This window comes from Camelus dromedarius, chromosome 16 (genome assembly GCF_036321535.1).
Source record: "Camelus dromedarius isolate mCamDro1 chromosome 16, mCamDro1.pat, whole genome shotgun sequence".
Taxonomy (NCBI): Eukaryota; Metazoa; Chordata; class Mammalia; order Artiodactyla; family Camelidae; genus Camelus; species Camelus dromedarius.
This window is the reverse complement of record NC_087451.1, coordinates 53,121,585-53,140,077: the sequence shown is the minus strand read 5'-3', so window position 1 is coordinate 53,140,077 and position 18,493 is coordinate 53,121,585. Positions and strand designations below refer to the sequence as shown.

The window sequence follows — 18,493 nt, the reverse complement described above, 5'->3', positions numbered from 1 at the left end:
ATTTAGAATATAGTGCAAGGAACATACATTATCAATTGGTCAGACTTAGACAAGTTATTTTGACTCCAGTTTTAACTTTTTCTGAAACTTTCACATACATCTTTCTACTGGAAGATAGGAAAATGGTGCCTTACAAATATCTAACTGTAATCAAAGAACAAAACACAAGGATACACAGTTAATCTACTTTGCTGCTTACTGCTCAGGACCAAAGTTATGCCAATCCTTAACAGAAAAACAAAACAAAGCAAAACACAAAATTCAAAGTCCTTTCACTTTTGCATAATACAGATCTTAAGCTGAGGTCCCAGGACCAGGTTCAAGATGACTGTAATCGCACACAAAATTATGTGTGTCTGTTTTATTGAGAAGAGGGCCCTAAAGGTTTCCATGACCCCAAAGGAAGGTTAAGAACCACTGAACTAGGTATTTCCAGGATCCCTAAAACTCAGCAGTGAACACTTTAAACAAAATTACACTAAAGGTAGTATCTACCCGAATACATGTGCACAGGTCCTGATACAAACAGCCAAGATACCTGCCAGCCCTATCACAGTACACCACTCTCAAATCAGCCCCATATGGGAATGTCACCTGCATTCAGGGCATACACTCACACATGCCAGCCACAGCAGCTCTTCATTCCCTAAGCATACACATGTTGTCAAGAAAGCATGTGCTAGTTGCCATTCCCAGAACAATACGGACCTAGCCATTGCTGGAAAAAAATATACAGACATTCTTCCCAAAATACTACCCTATGTATTTACTATGGCTTGACCATAGATGTTAAACATTACAACAAAATAAGTGAAATTCCCACACAGCATATGTATGTAATTAACTGGGAAAAAAGCATCACTCAGGTATTACTGAGGGTCCACAAGAGATGCATATAAGGGAAACAACTGTAATAATGATGCTTGAACACGGGGACAATCTGCGGACAATCAAAGACAGACTCACACAGCAACGTCCTGATAACATGGTTGTGGAAAGCACCCTTCTCCAAAGGCAAAAACACATTCCTTTGACTGGCACAGGCCATTCCTGACAATGGATCCGCGATGACAGAGACTGTTCGGCAATCAGGAAGGGGGGGGGGGGGGGTTGGGGGGGGAGAGAGAGAGAGAGAGAGAGAGAGAGTGTGTGTGTGTGTGTGTGTGTGTGTGTGTGTGTGTGTGTGTGTGTGTGTGTGTGTGTGTGTGTGTGTGTTGGGGGAGAGATTGCTAGATGTGATCAAAGACTGGCCCTCTTCAAGAAGAGCATATGGGATCTTAAATCGTGAAGACGGTCTTCGAGGGTGAGGTAGGAGCATTTATCATTTCTACAGGAGACATCCCTCGACAACGGACATGTTCTGTACAGATGTAACTGGGGTGTCACTACCTTTAGTGGCTCCCATCTAAGAATCTTAAGTAGAGCCTGATTGGAGGGGAAGAGCAGGCGGGGGTGGAGAAAGGTCTGCATTACCCTCTGGGTGAGTGTTGGGCGGGTGTACACTAGATGCATTTTATCTCGGGCGGCACAATACTCCCAGGGGTTGGAGGTTTGGGCGCAACCGCAGGGCAGGGGAGGCAGTGGGTGCAAGCCACTAGCTGCAGGGCAGGAGAATGCTCGCAGGACAACCGGTGCAAACCTCCCCTGGGCCCGCTAACCCGTGCAACCCCGGCCTCCCCCTGGGCCTCGGGGCGAGCGGACTCTGCAAAACTGGAGCCTAGCTCGAGTCCGGGAAGGAGGGGACGAAGGGGCAGAAGCGGGCGCCCCCGGCCCAGGCTCGGGACCAGAAGAGCGCAGCGCCCGGGGCCTCCCCGCCGAATGGGGGCTGCTTCGGCCTAGCGCACGCAGCTGCCTCGGCGAAGGGTTAACCCGGCTCCCAGAGCCCCGGTCGGCTCGGCGGGTGGCGGAGAGGAAGGGCTGCTGCCAGGGGCGCAGCAGCGACTGTGGCGTGTGCGTGGGGGGCAGGGGCCCCTACTCACCCGGGCCGGCCGCCTCCGCCTCCGCCGCCCCGACCGCCGCCTCGGCGGTCCATCCCTGCGGCGGGGGGCCTGTAGCCGCGGCGCTCGAGTAACAACCGCCGGCCGGGCCGGCCCCTCCCCCCCGCCCAACGTCTGTCCCGAGGGCCGCTCCGCAGACCCGGCCTCGGCCGCCGCCGCCGCCGCCGCCGCCGCCGCAGCGCTACGTGGCCGCCGCTCCGACGTCTCGCGACTGCCTTCCGAGCGCGCGAGGGCGAGCGGGGCCGGCGGGGCGGGCGGCGCGCGGGGAGGGAGGCAGGGGAGGGGGTGTGCGTGTGTGGTTCTGTGTGCGGAGAGGGGGGCAGGGAGGGAGGACGAGAGGCGGCGAGAGCGCGCGCGCGCCCGCGGCCCCTTCCCTCGCCGGCCCCCCCGCCCAACAGGGAGCCCGACACCTCCCTCCGCCCGCCCCCCTGGCATCTCGGCCGCTGGGCGCGGCGGCGCGCATGCGCAGCTCTCGGGGCTGGCCCCGGCGCACCTTTTCTCCCTCCTGCCACTTCGTGAGAGCTCCGCCGCCCTTGTAACCGCTGACTCCCGCTCCACCCACGCCGCCCCTACTCCGCCCACTCCCGAGCGCCCAGGTAAAGGCATGGAGTGCGCGTGCGCACCGCTCTCCTGGGGTCTGGGGGCGTGGTTGCTGAAAGGAAGCCAAACCGTAGAGTGGGAGGGAGCTTTGGGCTGGCTGAGGGGTGGGATTCCACAAAGTAGGGGGCAGTTTAGGATTCGGGAAAGGTGAGGTGAAGAACGGGGGCCAAAGTAGAAAAGTAGGCCCAAGTGAGATTTAGAAAGTAAAAGAGACTTTGGTTTATGAAATACGTTAAAAAAAAAATCTTGACTCTGCTCTCGTTACTGGAAGGCAGTGTGAGTGACAGGACAGAAATAAAAGGCAAAATATAAGCAGTGTGGTCATTCGCCAGATGAATGGGACAGCTAATAAAAACTGGAGAAATTTAGAGATTGCTGAAGTGGTCAGAAAAATAAATTTAGAGCCGCACTTGTTCTGTGTCCAAGAATAGGGAAGGGGGGGTGGTGCTTGCGCGTGCGCTTGAGACAGAGCTGCTGAAAGAAAGGAAGCCTCCATTGAAGTATTACAGCATTATGACTAATTAGCTATTAATCATTAATATAATTAATGGTATTATTAGCTAACAAGGTAGCATTTATCCAAGTTCAGAGCCAAGAGAGGGTGTCCATAATTGAAAGGGCTTGGAGTACCGAGAGGGGAAATGAACAAGGCAAGGTGAAGGCCTAGGGTGGAGTAGAACCAACGCACGACCTTTCCCATCATAAACCAAATTTCCCTGATGTTTTCCAAATCTTACCGTAATTGGAACTCCTTATTCTCCCTCCGTTATTTAAAGCACACTTAGCAAGTGTTCCTGCACTGAGGCTGACCTCTCTAAACATTTTCTATTCAGATGCAGCTACTTCTCCCCAAAATAGCACCCCCCAAAAGAAATTCCTGTGGGAAGTAAAATAACCTGAGTCTGGGAAAAGGTTAGGGAGGAGACTGAAACTTTATAAAGGGATTCAAGGACTGACTCTATCCTTGGCTCCTTCCAAAAACTGTTGCTTGGATTTAATTACACTTGGACTCCAGACCCCAGGAATTGCAATTTAGCAACTGTGGGTCATGTTCTTCAATAGTGAGTGTCTTCCATGGATAAACACTAAAAATGATACCATATTTCAGCAGGTAGAGAGAAAATCTTCAGGCAGAAGAGGAGGAAATAAGCATAAAGTAGTACAAGGAAAAATTTAGATTCAATGTGAAAAAGAACTTGGCATCTATGGGGGCCAGTGAGCCCAGAACATCTGAGATGTCTAGCTTTGCCTTCTCGGACATTTGATCCATTCCCCACCCTCTGATTGTGAGGGCCATCCTGCTTGGAAGGAAGGTATGCAGAGTGATGACTAAGGAAACAAGGTGATCTTCCAAATCTCTGGGACTCTTCACCCACAGGCCAACCCTCTGAATGGCTCCTAGTAATTAGAATAGTAGTATGGTTACCTGCCCTTTGAGGAGTGCTTTATGGCTTTTGCAGAGAGGTTCTGTCCATTATCTCATCAGATCATCCAACACCCCCACAAAGCAGGCAGGACAGGTGGTATTCCCAATGAAGGAAGTTCAGGCCAAGGTAGGTGTATGGGCTCAGCCCAAGTCCCCCAGTCCAGTCAACTGTGGAGGCAGAACAGGACCCGGTCTTCCAACTCCCAGGGTGCTGTCCTCTTGGAGGGTTTGAAAGGCTCCGGAAAATGACTGCATATTCCTGTGGAGTGAAAACAAGTGGTCTTGGCATGTGAGGGAGAATAATTCGAATATTCAGTTCTAAGACTGCATCTCCTTTATTTCATGTTTTTCCCCCCTCCTTTCTCTCCAGGACCCTGGGACTTGCCCGATGTATCTGAAGCCTTGGTGACTGGTTCTCTGGAAGGCCTTGGGCCTGGCAAGGCAATCCCAGTTCCTCTGCTCCCCCTTAACTCTTACCCTTCAGGAACCTACCAAGAGAAGGGCGTCATCCCTTGACATGTCACAAGAAGAGGGCGTTGGCTCTCAGTCAGCCTGCCTTCTTCAGCTGCGGGCACTACAGCTTAGCAGTCATGGCAGGCAGGGCTTAGCACCCACACTGGCCTTGTTGAAAGACAAGGCTTCTGTCATCCTGGTTTCCCGGCCCCGGATAGTTCCTCACTAACTTTTTCAATACGTGTGGGCAGAAATCAACAGGACCCATTTTTTTTTAATTTAAAAGCTTTAGTAAAAAGTTCTGTATACTTTGACAGTTCTGAAAACTTCACAGATTTAACTGAAACAGCAGCAGAGCTATCTGGTTTCTATAAGGTGAGCTTGATGGCCTGGTACAAGCTCCCTATTCACTGCATTTCTTTGCCTCCCAAGTTTCCAGGGGTGTACCCCTAGTCAATAATAGTTCTTAACACACGTACTTATGGAGGGGCAGTGGCCGTGGCTCCCTTCCAACTCATTAACTAATATAACCCCGTCCTGCTGCACCAGACTTGGGGCCAGAGCTTGGTCATGACCTTCTGGGTCCTCATTCTTGTAGTGTTGTGACCTTTGTTCAATCACTTCATCTTTGAGGCTTTGTGCAAAGAGGGGATTATATGACTCTTATAACCTTCCAGATCTGATACCTAGGATTCTACTCTAGAAAGCTGACTGTGTTTGTTAATACCTTGTAATTTCATTCTTTTCCTAAGAGTTACTATCCAATTTTCATCTCTAAGCCCTTCCTATAGGAAACTGCCCCTTCTACAGAGTGGATAAAGCTGTCCTGGTCTCTCCTTTTGTATTCACTTTTCCCCCCTCATATCTCTAAGTAATAGTGTTTAGAGACAGCCCAGAGAGCTGGACTCTTGGCTTGTCTGCCACAGGGCTTGTCTGTAGACGCACACATGCGCTCATGTGTATATGTGTATTTCCAGTCTTAAAGGAATGTGGTCCTTGGGCACTTTCATTCTGTGCCCCCTCAGCTCCCACCACCCCCACTTAAATTCCAGTGAAAAGTTAAAATGAATGCCAAGGTGCTCTAGAAGAAAAAAAGAGGATTCACTAAAAGACCAGATCTGTGAGTAGAGCTGTTTTGCTTTGGGGATAGAGATGAGGGAGGCTACTGAGACAGCCAGTGTCACTTCCGTCTCAAGCTTGGTTTTGGCTGTAACCTGGACCCAACACTTGGTTCACAGCTCCCTACAGCTGTGGTCTCTGTACATCACCTCTTCATTTGAAACATCTCAGAGTTTGGAGTATGATCACTCTGGTGTCCTTGTCATCAAAATGCATTTTATAATTTTTTCAAAACAACAGGTCTGTGACCATTTGTACGAGTCTTTCTTCTCCAGTAGTTCATTTACTCCTTCCCTCAACCCTGGGAGGTAGGAAGGGCAGGAAATGTTCTTCCTGCTATTTTTTAACAGCGAATTAAAACCAAGGTCCAGATTTTAAGGGTAACATGGCCAGAAGTAAAATCTGGGTCCCCAGGGTCCAAGTCCAGCACTTCTCTGTGACACGATACTGCAGCCCTTTGCTGGACACCATACAAAGCAAATTGAACAGATGTGGTCTCTGCTCTCTGGAAGTTTGGACTCAAATGGACAGCCATGATTCTGGCAAACATAAAGGGACAAAAGTGATTCAATCAACTCACCTATGCCAATAAATAAATGGGTTAAATAGATAAGGAAAGTCATGTTTACCTGGCCTACTAATTTTTTTTTAATTCCAATTGAGTAGAAAGGACAGTGTTAGTGAGGCTAAGGTTTTAGTCCAGTCCCATCTGCCTACTTGCTTTGCAAATGGAAAACTATTTGTAGCTGCGCTGCATGCCTCTTCCCCTCCTTGTCTTCAATGTTCTATCAACGTTCCTGAAGCTTCTACCAAGTGTCTGTCGAGCAAGGTGGGAATCAAAGACCATTAAGAAATCCTTTCTGGAGGGCGGGGTGGGTCCTGGGGGCAAGTTGGTGGCCTCAAGACGAGGGAGAGCTTCCTCCATGCTGCATCCCTGGGTCCCTCGGTCTGCCGAAGATGCAGGCCTCCGAAGGATGGGTTTTGCTCCTTTAAACCCCCTCCCACTACCCCCACCTTTTCCAAGAGTCCTGAGTGGTAATTCCACTTCTAAGTGGGACGAGTGTCCATTAGCAGATGTAAGGAATTGATAAAACTTCCTCCAATAGAGCATGCTGGCTCCCTCACGCCCTCCTGCTCAGCCCCGAGCCTTGAGGGGGTGGCTGCCTGTCTTCCACCCACCCAGGGTGGGCAGGAAAATGCAACCCCCTCACCGTAAGCTCATAGACTCATTTTAGCATAAGCAAATATGAAGTGTTCAGAGATCAGGAAGGTTGCTAGTGGTTGTTTAACTACCCCCTCAAAAAGAAAAACATTTTCTTTGAAAAAAATACAAAAAGAAATCATCTCTGCCCTCAAGCAACATCTTTAACCATTTTCCCAATTCAAACCACTGTGAAAGCTTTCGCTAACCCTACGTCAACCATCTCTATGGATGGAAGGACAGATCAACTCAGTCCCTGTCCTGTTGTTAGAGGTCCTGCAATTCATCTTTATCGATGCAAGATGGTCAGTTAGGACAGTGGAGAGGTGGGCTTTGGAATTTGAGGGATGTCGGTCCTACCCCAGAGAAACCAGGGCACCACACCACCTGCAATAGCTTAGCTTCCTGAATATCTAAGCAAAGGCCAAAAGGAACCCTGGGGTTAGGGAGCGTGGGCGCTGAGGGAGGCACCCACAACAGGAGAGCATCTCCCATCTCTTAAGTGGACTGTTGCCACCCAGTTCCTACCCTGGGGGTGCTGCCTCAGGGTCTGTCTACAGCAGAGTGATCTAAGGCAGTTAGGCCCGAATTGTGTTTGAGTCTTTAAAGGGGCTCAGAGATTCTTTTAGGCAGCACGATTAGTTGTTGTCTTTAATTGATGTGACATATGCCCCAGAGGCATGCACTGAGGTCCAATTGAAGAGATGGTTTTTTAAAAATTGGAATTAATTAATTAAAGAAGGCAGCTGCACGGGACTGTGAGCTAGTGCCAAACTCCGTAACCCTAAACCAGCCAACCCACCCAACCGGCCTCGCCACCTGAAGAACAGGCCCAAAGTTCTCACGGAGGTGGGATCGGAGACCTGGGGTGCAGTGCAAGACATGGGGGCTGCAAGGGGAAAGGACGAGGCTCAGGGAACCCTCTCTTAGCTTTCATGACCCCGCAGAAGGCTCGGCCGTGGAGAACTATTTGGGCCAAAAAATGTGTTGGGGGGCTGGGAAATGGCAGAAAAGGGAAGGTACGGGGAGGGGCGGCAAGGGGGAGGGGGAAGATATCTGGAGCAAGGGGGCTGGAATGGGAGCTGGCGTTGCTAGCAGGATTGAAGAACGATGGAGCCACTCCAGGGAGGGAGTGGGAAGATCTGGTGGTGGAGAAGACCCTGTGAGCGGAGCTCAGAGGAGGTGGAGCCTGCACGTGGGGGCATGAATGTGGTGCCTGGGGCCTCTGGCATTCAGAAGAGGTATTAATTAAACCCCTGACCTGAGGTCAACAAAGCTGTGGCAGCTTTTCACAGGAGCTGGGCTAAGAACAACAATAACAATAATAATAACAACAATTAACCATAATGAGACCTTATCTGCAGCAGGTTGTTCCTGGAGATTTGTTAGGCATTAAGTCATTAATTCTCCTGGCCCCTCAGGGCCACATTTTTCTAGAAGTAACAGAGGTGAAAGAGGACACAGTTCATCCTTGTGCAGTTCAGACTCTTGCCCTTGGCTGGCAGGTTAGTTCACACACAAGAGGGGTAAAATCCAGGGCTCCTTTACATTTTCATAAACGGCATCATCTTTTGCCTTTATTTAGAGTCTCTGAAATAATGCTTCAAAGGGGCGCATACAGAAATGTAGGAGTCCACCAGATGGCTAACTAGATGGCTAAACCACTTCGATGGGAGATCTCAAGTCCCGCCTGACAGCACCAGATTGCACAGTATGCTGCATGGAGAGTGGCCTGGAGATGACCAGGAAGTGACCATCTGCTGGAAGCCCTAACTGGTGGCAGGGCTGAGCCTCAACCAGCAGACAAGGTAAGTTGGAGGACTTCAGGTGTTTACCCCCCACAGAACAAGGAGGGAAGTTTGGAGTGAGGGCTGGAGGTGAGTAAGAAGAGGAGGGTCATTCTAGATTGGAGCGGTCACATGGGATGGTGCCTGGGAGCCAAACCTCGAGCAAACCTTAGTACCAACAGTGACTAGCCTGGCAGATTTCAACCATTCTTTCCTGTGTGTGTTTCATGTAACAGTGACTGCAAATTATACACACCCAATCCGAAGGCAGACTTTCCTTCATATCCCATAGATGGTAAGAGTCAGCATCGTTATCCTAGTCAAGATCAAAGAGATCTCAATATAGTTAAATAGAACAGGTATGCTGGTCACCATTAGGTTGTGGAGTAGCAGGGATTATGTGCCCCATTCATGAAGAGGAGCTGAATGTCTTTGAATCTCAGAGGTGGGCAGGAGAAGAAATTGTCACAGCTGAAGTGCCATCACCATTCACGTGAAGGAAATAAGAGGGACGCGTCCTCACTATTCTGACCCTTGCCGTCCCTCGAGAACCATAGCCTTCCCTCCCTTCCCTGTGTTACTACGAAGAAAGTCACCTGTAAGAAGGTCCTGGAACTTTCGGGGCTTGAATACCAATTGACCTTGTTAATTGCCTGAAAGAACATACATAGTGTTACATGGTGAATTTAGGGAATGGGATGTTCTGGTTAGTCAAATAATCTGGTTTTGAAAGTAGTACTAAACATATAGTAACATTTGAGACATACTGAAATTATTCATCACTTATCTGAAATTCAAATTTAACTGAGTGTCCTGTATTTTATCTACTTGCTGGTAAATCTGAAAGAGATCCATAGCCACTTTTTTTGGAGTTCCTAAGAGAAAAAAGCAGCAGGAAGGAGGGAGATACTTTGATAGCTTGGATTTATTGGAACTAGGAAGCAGAGACAGAGAGGATAGGGAAGCAAGAAACCCCAGACCAGGCGCCTGTCGACTCTGAGAAGCACACTTACCATCACACTAGATGTGGCGGAGTCTTTGGCCCCACGTCAAACTAAACAGTTTTTTGTTTTTTTTTTTACAGAGATCTCAGGAAAGAAAGCCTAAGACAGAACATCACCTACTCTCTAATATTATCCAACACTCAGATGGACCCCCAGCTGAGACTGGGAACAGACAGGGGCAACTTCCGTCCCTCGTTTCATTTTGCCAGCAGAGAGGAAGAGGTGAGCGCTCCATTGAGAAACATGGTGCCGTTCAGAGGGGCTGCGTGTTCCTCCTGTGCCAGAGAATCCCCTGGTGCCTGGGGACCTCCTTCCCTATCGTGTTGGGTGTTGATGGTCCTGTGGAAATGGACCCCCTATGAAGCTAGGTTTTGCTCTGTGTGGCATTGACCATGAATGTCTTTTTCCTGACTAGGCTGTGTTCTCAGCACGTACTGGGCACCAAGATGTTCCCAATTTATTGAGTACTTTCCACTGTCCTGTTTCACCTCTTATCCCACACAGTCCTTCCAACTGCTCTTTGAGTAGGTATCTCCATTTCACAGATGAGGAAACCGAGACAGAGAGAAATGAAATAGGAAACGATGTAAGGTCACATTAAGTCTCACGTGACAGGCTCAGGATTGAACCCAGGTAGTCAGACTCCTAAGCCTGCTCTTTTTTTTTTTTTAACATTTTTTATTGATTTATAATCATTTTACAATGTTGTGTCAAATTCCAGTGTTCAGCACAATTTTTCAGTTATTCATGGACATATACACACTCATTGTCACATTTTTTTCTCTGTGAGTTATCATAATATTTTGTGTATATTTCCCTGTGCTATACAGTGTAGTCTATTCTACAATTTTGAAATCCCAGTCTATCCCTTCCCACCCTCCACCCCCCTGGTAACCACAAGTCTGTATTCTCTGTCTGTGAGTCTATTTCTGTCCTTTATTTATGCTTTGTTTTTGTTTGTTTGTTTGTTTTTGTTTTTGTTTTTTAGATTCCACATATGAGCGATCTCATATGGTATTTTTCTTTCTCTTTCTCTAAGCCTGCTCTTTTAACCATAATGCTATACTGCCCAGAACTCCAATTCCGTCACCCCACTCTCCTGCTCAGAATTCTTGAGGTGGGGATGGTATAGCTCAGTGGTAGTGTGCATGCCATGCACGAGGTCCTGGGTTCAATCCCCAGTACCTCCATTAAAAAAAATAGAATTCTTGAGTGGCTTATCCTGTGATAAATAGGATAATGGAGCCCTAAAGATGTCCACATCCTAAACCCTGGAACCTGTGAATGTGTTACCTTACCTTGATGAAAGGGACTTTGCAGATGGGATTAAGTTAAGGATCTTGAAATTCGGACCCTAGCCTGGATTATCCGATGGGTCCAATCTAACCACAAAGGTCCTTCAAAGAGAGGCAGGAGCATTAGAGTCCAAGAAGGAGATGTGACCATGGAAACAGAGGGCAGAATGGTGTGGCTGCTGGCTTTGAAGATGGGAGAAGGACATGAGCTAAGAAATGTGGGCAGTTTCTAGAAACTGAAGCGGGCAAAGAACTGACTCTCCGCAAGAGCCTCCAGGAGGAACACATCCTACTGATGCCCTGATGTTGGCCCAGTGCAACTTCTGACCCCAGAACTGTCAGTAAACCTGTGTTGTCTGAAGCCACTAGGTTTGTGGTTATTTGTTACAGCAGCAGCCAGAAACTAATACAGCTCCCCTTGCTTAAAGGGAAATCTGAACTGCTTTGCAAGGCAATCAAGGGCCCCGTGTTCTCTTCCCCTTGGCTGACTGCCTAGCTGTTAGCTCATGGCCACCCCACTCCCACCCCCACCACGCTCTACACACTGAACTTCGTCAGGATCCTCAGCAGGCCATGTCCTTTCTTACGTCAATGCCTTTGCTTGTGCTGTCTCTTCCACCTGGAACACCCTCTTCTCACTTGTTTGCCTGGCAAACTCCTCATCCTTTATGTCTCAGCTAAAACAATACCTCCTCTGTGAAGCTTTTCCTCCTTCCCCCAAAGGAACGTAGGGCTCCTTTCCTGCATTTCATGCCTCTGCCTCATTTCATGTGCACTCCCATCAAAGCCGTATTTTAAGGACCCATCTGTTCCCTTCCTGAATTATAAGCTGTTTGAGGGCACAGGACCTCTCTTTCCACCTTTATCCTCCCTTAGCACCTAGCAGGGTCCCCAGCACCTAGCAAGGTGCCCTGCACATCAAATAAAGTTCTCCAGAGACTAGAGCTCCTTTCGTGACCTGTGCCCTGGACCAGTGATGCAGCTTCCCCAGCCCCATTTCTCCATCGATAACAAGCACTGGGGGCATCATCCCTTCCCTTCTCTACTGAGAGATGAAGACAAAGGAAAGCAGACATGGAAGTGTTTCAAATTCAAAAAGAAAAGGCGCTAATCAAAGTTTTGTAATATTCCATTTGTACCCGCGGTGTACAATGCTTCCTCTCCAAGTCTCAATTTCTTCAGCTGGGAAATGGGTCTAGAGGCAAGCTGCACCAAAGACGGGAACTGTGGCCGCTTCCCCTCCCTACTGTATCCCCATCTACACTGCTCTTTACTCTCGGGTGAATTCTCTGATGTTGGTTGGTGAAGACCCTGAGGGAAGTTCTTCCACATTCTTTGGATTCATGGTTCTCTCTAATGTACACGCTGATATTGGGTATCGTCTTGAGCAGAGGGTTCCCCACAGTCACCTTCTCTGTATCTGAGCTCTGTGACACTGAGTCACATGTGCCTTCCAAGCCTCCAGACTCACCTGAGGGTTCTCCCGCGGACGACAGATACAGGTTTCCCTCCGGCAGGAATTCTCTGACGTTGTGTATGGTGGTTGCATAAAGATGGTGTATAAAGGAAGGCTTATTCACATTTATTACACTTACGAATGTTTTTTCCTGTTTGAATTCTCTGATGTGTAATGAGAAGTAAAAGGCTAATGGAGGTCTCAGTAAAGTCCTATTACGTCTCTAGCCCTGGGCTGAGGGGCTCCAAGATATAAAGAATGGCCTCTGCCCTTTAGACACTCGCCAACTGACTTGGGGGACAAGATTCACGTACATGAAACAGCTGGGGAACACAAGACATTGTGTAGTCGTGCCAAGCTGTAGAATTTAACAGAATTCAATGGGAATTCAGAGAAAGAAGCAGACAACTGGAGACTGACCAGATGGGAAACATGCATGGAAGAGGTGAGCCTGTAGCTCGACCTGAAAGGATGGTAGAAATGGTAGAATTGATATGTCAGAAATTGACACATTGTAACTGACTATACTTCAATTAAAAAAAAAAAGAAATGGTAGAATTGAGGCTGGAAGAGAGAAGAGGAAGGTGTTCCCATTGAAAGGGGGAGGGAGGAAGAGGGAAGAAGGAAGGAAGGAGGGAGGGAGGAAGAAGGAAGGGAAAGAAACTCAAATGTAGGAATCTGCCCCTTGATTTAGGAAACTACCACAAATTTAAGGCAACAGCCTTTGAAAACTGTGTTTCTCTAATGCTTTTCTTGTTTTAGAGCTCAAGCCACTTTCATTTCTACCAGGCACACCTAAAAAGGAAAGCTCCATCACTGCATTTTATACGCCCGCTCCGCCCCCGCCGCTGCCCCCCCAGCATTCTTGGGGCCCATTCCACTTACACAACCAGGAGTGTCACCCCCAGGGTGACAGAGGCACCAAAGCGGGGAGAGAACCCCACCTAGGAGAGGGTTCCAGGAAAGCACCCCAGAGGCTTATATTCGAGCAGGTGGGAGCTCTCTGTCCTCCACCCCACCCCCGCACCCCCACCATCACTTCCTCTAAAAAAATTTCCATATGGGATACTGACACTTAGAATGAGGGCCATCAGATCCAAAGGCCTTTCACGTGATCATGTCAGTTTTATAGAAGTTTTGTGAAAACACTCGGCGTTTTCTTGTTTTCCCCATTCCACAGAGGGCGGCAGATGAGCCAGAGGGTGGAACTTGCAGTGTCTCGTCTTGGTTAGACAGTTGGAGGACTTTTATGCCAATTACAGTGCTTAAACACTGACTCAACATCCAACAACTGCGTGAGGGGTTAGAGCCTTCATTCATGGACAAGTTTCAAAATGAAACACAGGGGCACCACTTCTCACGGGCAATGTAGTCAGAGAACAGAGCAGAGTGTGGATTTTATCCTCAACAAGGTGGCTGCTTTCTGGAGAGGTGGCAGAATCTGGTACTTCCCAGCACAGTGAAATTGGGAAATGCCTTTTGCAGCCCTTCTCAGTTTCATTGCCCAAATGATTTGTTTGTACATGGAGTTTTAGGCTCTTAATTCCGTCCCTGCTTCCTGTGTCCACTTCCTTAAGAGACTGAATTCAAGAAGGGTGGGACCTCGCTCCCCTGCCCCCATCTCGGGGGAGAACAGATCAGGAGCTGGTGCCTTGTGGGTCTTACCATGTGGACATCCTGTTGGAACAGTCTCCTCTCCTCCCCAGCACAGCACGCTCTGCAAAGAATCCAGGCAGGAAGTAAAAGAGATATTTGAGGATACAGTGAAAATGCCCAGACTCCCAGGGACCCTAGGTGGTTGTCCAGTCAGACCACATGCCCCATTTTCATCATTAGTGTCTGTCCTGCCTGTTGGTTCATGGGCTCCCCCAGGACAGGAGGCCTGTCTGCCGTTGTCACCATCAGAGCCATCTCAGTCCCTGTCACAGCACCTGATACACAGCAGCTGGTAGTAAATATTTGTTGAATAAACCAACTATAAATGTGGAAGTGATTCCCTTAAAGAGCTCTCTGCTCTGGTCCAGATGTAGAGTTACACTATTAGATGGGGGCACAGGAAGGGACACTGATAGGTAATAAAAAGAGCTAGAAATGCCTAGGAGGGCTCTGGAAAATAGCCCCCAAATTCCAGGTGTGTCTGCCAAGCAACAGGGGACACTGAGGTTCTTCAGCTCACGAACAGGAGGAGGAGGCAGGCGGGGGTATTGCAGGGTGTATTTGGTCTGGAATAGGGTAGGGTCCCTGGAAAAAGTGCATCTTGGAGCAGCCTAATCCCAGTGGCAAGCTCAAAAAATGACTTAGGTGGCTGAAGGGTGAATGTTTCAGCCAGGTGAGTGTCAAGAAAGGGGTAAGAAAGGATCTGCTGTATAGCACAGGGAACCATATTCAATTTCTTGTAATAAAATATAATGAAAAAGAATCTGAAAAGAAAAATTATATATGTATGTATATGTATAACTGAATCACTTTGCTGTACACCTGAAACTAACATTGTAAATTAATTACACTTCAATTAAAAAAGATATTTTTTTAAAGCAGCAAGAATTCCAGGAGCGTTGCTCCTGTGTGAACTCAGAGCTGGCGGTTGAAACAGAAACGAGGGCCTGAGCTCACGGCCACAAATGGCCAGGGAGGAAGAAGATGCCTCGGGACTCAGCCCAGGATGCTGGCGTTGCCCTGTGTAAAGTGGGGCCGAAACCAAACAGGAAAATGTGTCTTTCTCCAGAGAGCGCCTCCTGAGGGCAGCGCCATGTCTGAGGCATCTCCACCCAAGGCTCCAAGCACAGCACCTTGAGCAGAGTAGCTACTTATTAAATTCTTGATAAATTGAGAGCTTGGCTGGTTGGCCGGCTCTGGGAGGCACTGAGGAGGTGAGAACTTCTGGAGGTCCCGAAGCCCTGTTGACTGACTTCTCTCCTCCAACGTCCTCAGCCTCTCTTCCATGTTGTCCCACCTTGGCTCGAAGCCAGAAGATGCAGTCAAAGATCGCTACTCTCTAGATGGACAGCGCAAATGGGGAACGTGAGTCTAGCACCTACCAGCTGGGTCTCAGCCTCAGCTGGTGGGGCCACTCCCTCCCTTCTCCTTGGGTTCCCCACTGCCGGCAGGCATCTACTCAGTGGCCCCCCCTGCCCTACCCCAGCCCCAGTCGTCACGTTGTCATTCACATCTCCTCCTAGTCAGTCTTTCTCTCTTTGATCTCATCTGGGCAGGCAGGGACATGTCAGCAACGAAAGCCTGGCGTTAGCAAATGTACACACACACACACACACACAAACCCTTTTCCCTGTCTCTGAGCCATCATCTGGCCCTCTGCCTCTGGCCTGGCTCATCCTCCCTGGGGTGCTGAGTGCAGCCTCTGCCTCTGATGGGAGAGAGCTGGGCATTTTGCCCAGCTGCGTCTGTGGCACTGGCCTCCCTCAGGGGCTTGGGGAAGCTCCACCCATAAGGAAGGACCATCCAGAGAGATGCGAAACCAGCAGCCTGACCTCACGATGCCCGAAGCACCTGGCAAGAAGGGTACCAGTTCTGTCGTCTTGGACCCAACCCAGTTCTCTCTTCTATGATCCATACCTTCCCTGGCTCTCTTCCAGGCTGACAAGATCTGCCCCAATTGGGGAAGGAAAAACATGATCTAGTCAGTAGGGGTTGGCAGGAGACAGAGGTCCCCCAGGACCTCGGTCAAGTCATGCCCTGGCTCTGTGCCTCAGTTTCCCCCTTGAGAAATTCTGCCCACTCTTCCAGGGTTAGGAAAGTCCCTGAGCTGACTGGGGAAGAAACCTGCCATCATGTGTGTTCCCTTGCAGCCAGGAGCCGCCCGCCCTGCCCCACCCCACCCCAGGCCTTGCTAGCTGGTGACGCCCAGCCAGCAAGGCAGGGTCCTGGAAGATGAAAGCTCAGAGAAGCCAGAGCAGGAATAATAATGATAATCATCAGCTGTGGCGTCTCAACCATCCAGGAATGCGGGGCCCCACGCCCTGCGTGCCCCACACCCCAGGACACTCCGAGGGCTCCTCTCCCGTCGTTTTATTGAAGCGATCCCACACTCAGCCATTCCCAGCCCAACCCATCTGGGTTCCCAAGGACTGCAGTCCAGCCACCGGCTCATCCATCACCCAGGCTCCATGGGAAGATTGAGCTTGACAAGACCCAAGCCAGCAGCAGGGGAGGACACCTGGCTCCTTGGAACTTGGGCTCCAGGTTTCCCAGAGAAACCTGCCTGCCCCTGGCCTGAAGCGCTTTCCCACAGACCCATCTGTCTGGTCAGTGTGACGTCCAGGTGCTCTGCCTGTGTCAATATCAATCTGAATTCAAGTCCTGGCTGGGCCACAAATTAACTCACCATAGGACTCTGGGCAAGTTTTGTTTGGTTTTTAACTTCTTTGAGTTCCCTGCCTCACCTGCCCCTAAAGTTTCCAAGGTTCCCCCTTGCTCACTGAAGAGAAACCCTGAATCTCGTGGTCCAGCATGTGGCTGTTGAAAGTCTGGTTCAAATGCATTTTTCCGACCCCACTCTTCTTTACCCTCTAGGTGCCAGGCGAACGTGACTACTCGTTGGTCATACGTACCCCAGGCTTTTCCATCCTGGGGCTTCCATCCTCCTTTGGGAGTGTCATTTCCTCCGTTTCTATCTGGCCAGGCCTTCCTAGCCTTTGAGATCCAGGCCAGAGGTCATTGCCTCCAGGACTGTGCCTCTCTTCCCACCATGGAACGCTAGCTCCTCTCTGTCTGAACCTCTCAAGCCCCCTGGGTCCACCCTGTACTGTGGTTATGTGCACCTTAATTGTCCACGGGATTAGCAGCGTGCTGAGGTCCCCACCTTTGTGTCCGCCTAGTACAGCTCCCTGCATCCATGACACATACTCCATAAAAACATTTTGGGCATAAATGGTGGCAAATAATCATCTCCACCATTCCCACACAAATCTGCTTTGAAAAAAATAAAAGTAATTTTTGTTATGCAGTAGAGTAGCTTTACAATGTTGTGTTAATTTCTGGTGTACAGCATAGTGATTCATTTACATGTATGTATATATATATATATATATTTCTTTTCATATTTTTTTATTATAGGCCATTACAAGGTATTGAATATAGTTCCCTGTGCTATACAGTAGGACCTTGTTGTTTATCTATTTTATATAGAGTAGTTTGTATCTGCAAATCTCGAACTCCCAATTTATCCCTCTCCACCCTGTTCCCACCTGGTAACTATAGGTTTGTTTTCTATGTCTGTGAGTCTGTCTCTGTTTTGTAAATAAGTTCACTTGTGACTTTTTTTTTAGATTCCACATATAAGTGATATCATATGGTATTTTTCTTTCTTTTTCTGGCTTACTTCACTTAGTATGAGGATCTCCAGGTCCATCCATGTTGCTGCAGATGGCATTATTTTATTCTTTCTTATGGCTGAGTAGTATTCCATTGTACATATATACCACAACTCGTTTATTCAATCATCTGTCGATGGACATTTATGTTGTTCCCATGTCTGTCTTGGCTATTGTCAGTAGTGCTGCTATGAACATTGGGGTGCATGTATCTTTTCAAATTAGAATTTCCTCTGGATATATGCCCAGGAGTGGGATAGCTGGATCACAGGGTAAGTCTATTTTCAATTTTTTAAGGAATTGCCAAACTGCTTCCATAACGGCTGCAAAAATAATTAATGTAAAATTTTATGCACGTGTGTTCTCTCCAGCTTCCTGGGTAGTGGGATGCAGGTACCCAAGTGTCCAGTGAAGGCATTAGCTCCCTGGCGTTGGCTCCTAGGCCAACATGCAGGAGGCTTTCCTCAACCAGTAGCCAGGTCCAGTCTGATCTTGGACTCTGCCTCGCAGGAGGTGAGCTCCTCCTTCCTCAGAGAATGGCGATCCCATCCCTTGGGGGCTTCAGTGTTTCTAAGCCCCAGCAGCCTCCATGCCCCATGGGACTCATACACCAGAAGGACCCCTGGATTCATGTGGTGTTAAGAGATGAGTGGTTGGATGTGTTTAGAAACCTCTCACCTGGATCCTTATGGGAACACTTTGGAACAGCGTTCACTGCTGCTGCCTATTAGAGTTGTCAATAATAGTAACAGTAACTTCAGCAGCACCTTGTATTTACTTAATGCTTTTCTCCAGGGAGCTCAGCTAATCTTTCCCTCATCTCCA

General features: G+C 48.8%; 1 protein-coding gene and 1 long non-coding RNA gene across 9 annotated transcripts in view; one reads left to right on the top strand and one right to left on the bottom strand.

Annotated features, from left to right (window-relative positions):
• ZNF652 (zinc finger protein 652) overlaps positions 1 to 2,403 on the bottom strand; it is a 57,182-nt gene extending 54,779 nt beyond the window's left edge. For all 3 annotated transcript variants that reach the window (XR_010384651.1, XM_031469657.2, XM_031469656.2), the window contains exon 1: positions 1,980 to 2,403. The gene's annotated coding sequence lies outside the window, so the exon portion shown is untranslated. The remainder of the gene's footprint in view (positions 1 to 1,979) is intronic.
• On the top strand, positions 1,119 to 11,821 carry LOC135323264 (uncharacterized). Of its 6 annotated transcripts, none has more exons than XR_010384652.1 (4): positions 2,423 to 2,593; positions 4,394 to 6,424; positions 8,382 to 8,604; positions 9,668 to 11,821. It is a non-coding gene; the product is annotated as an uncharacterized LOC135323264 (long non-coding RNA). The 6 variants fall into 6 exon arrangements; XR_010384654.1 differs by having other exon boundaries at positions 2,449 to 2,593; positions 4,394 to 4,851; XR_010384657.1 differs by lacking the exons at positions 2,423 to 2,593; positions 4,394 to 6,424 and adding an exon at positions 1,119 to 1,308.
• Positions 11,822 to 18,493: the final 6,672 nt, after the last annotated feature.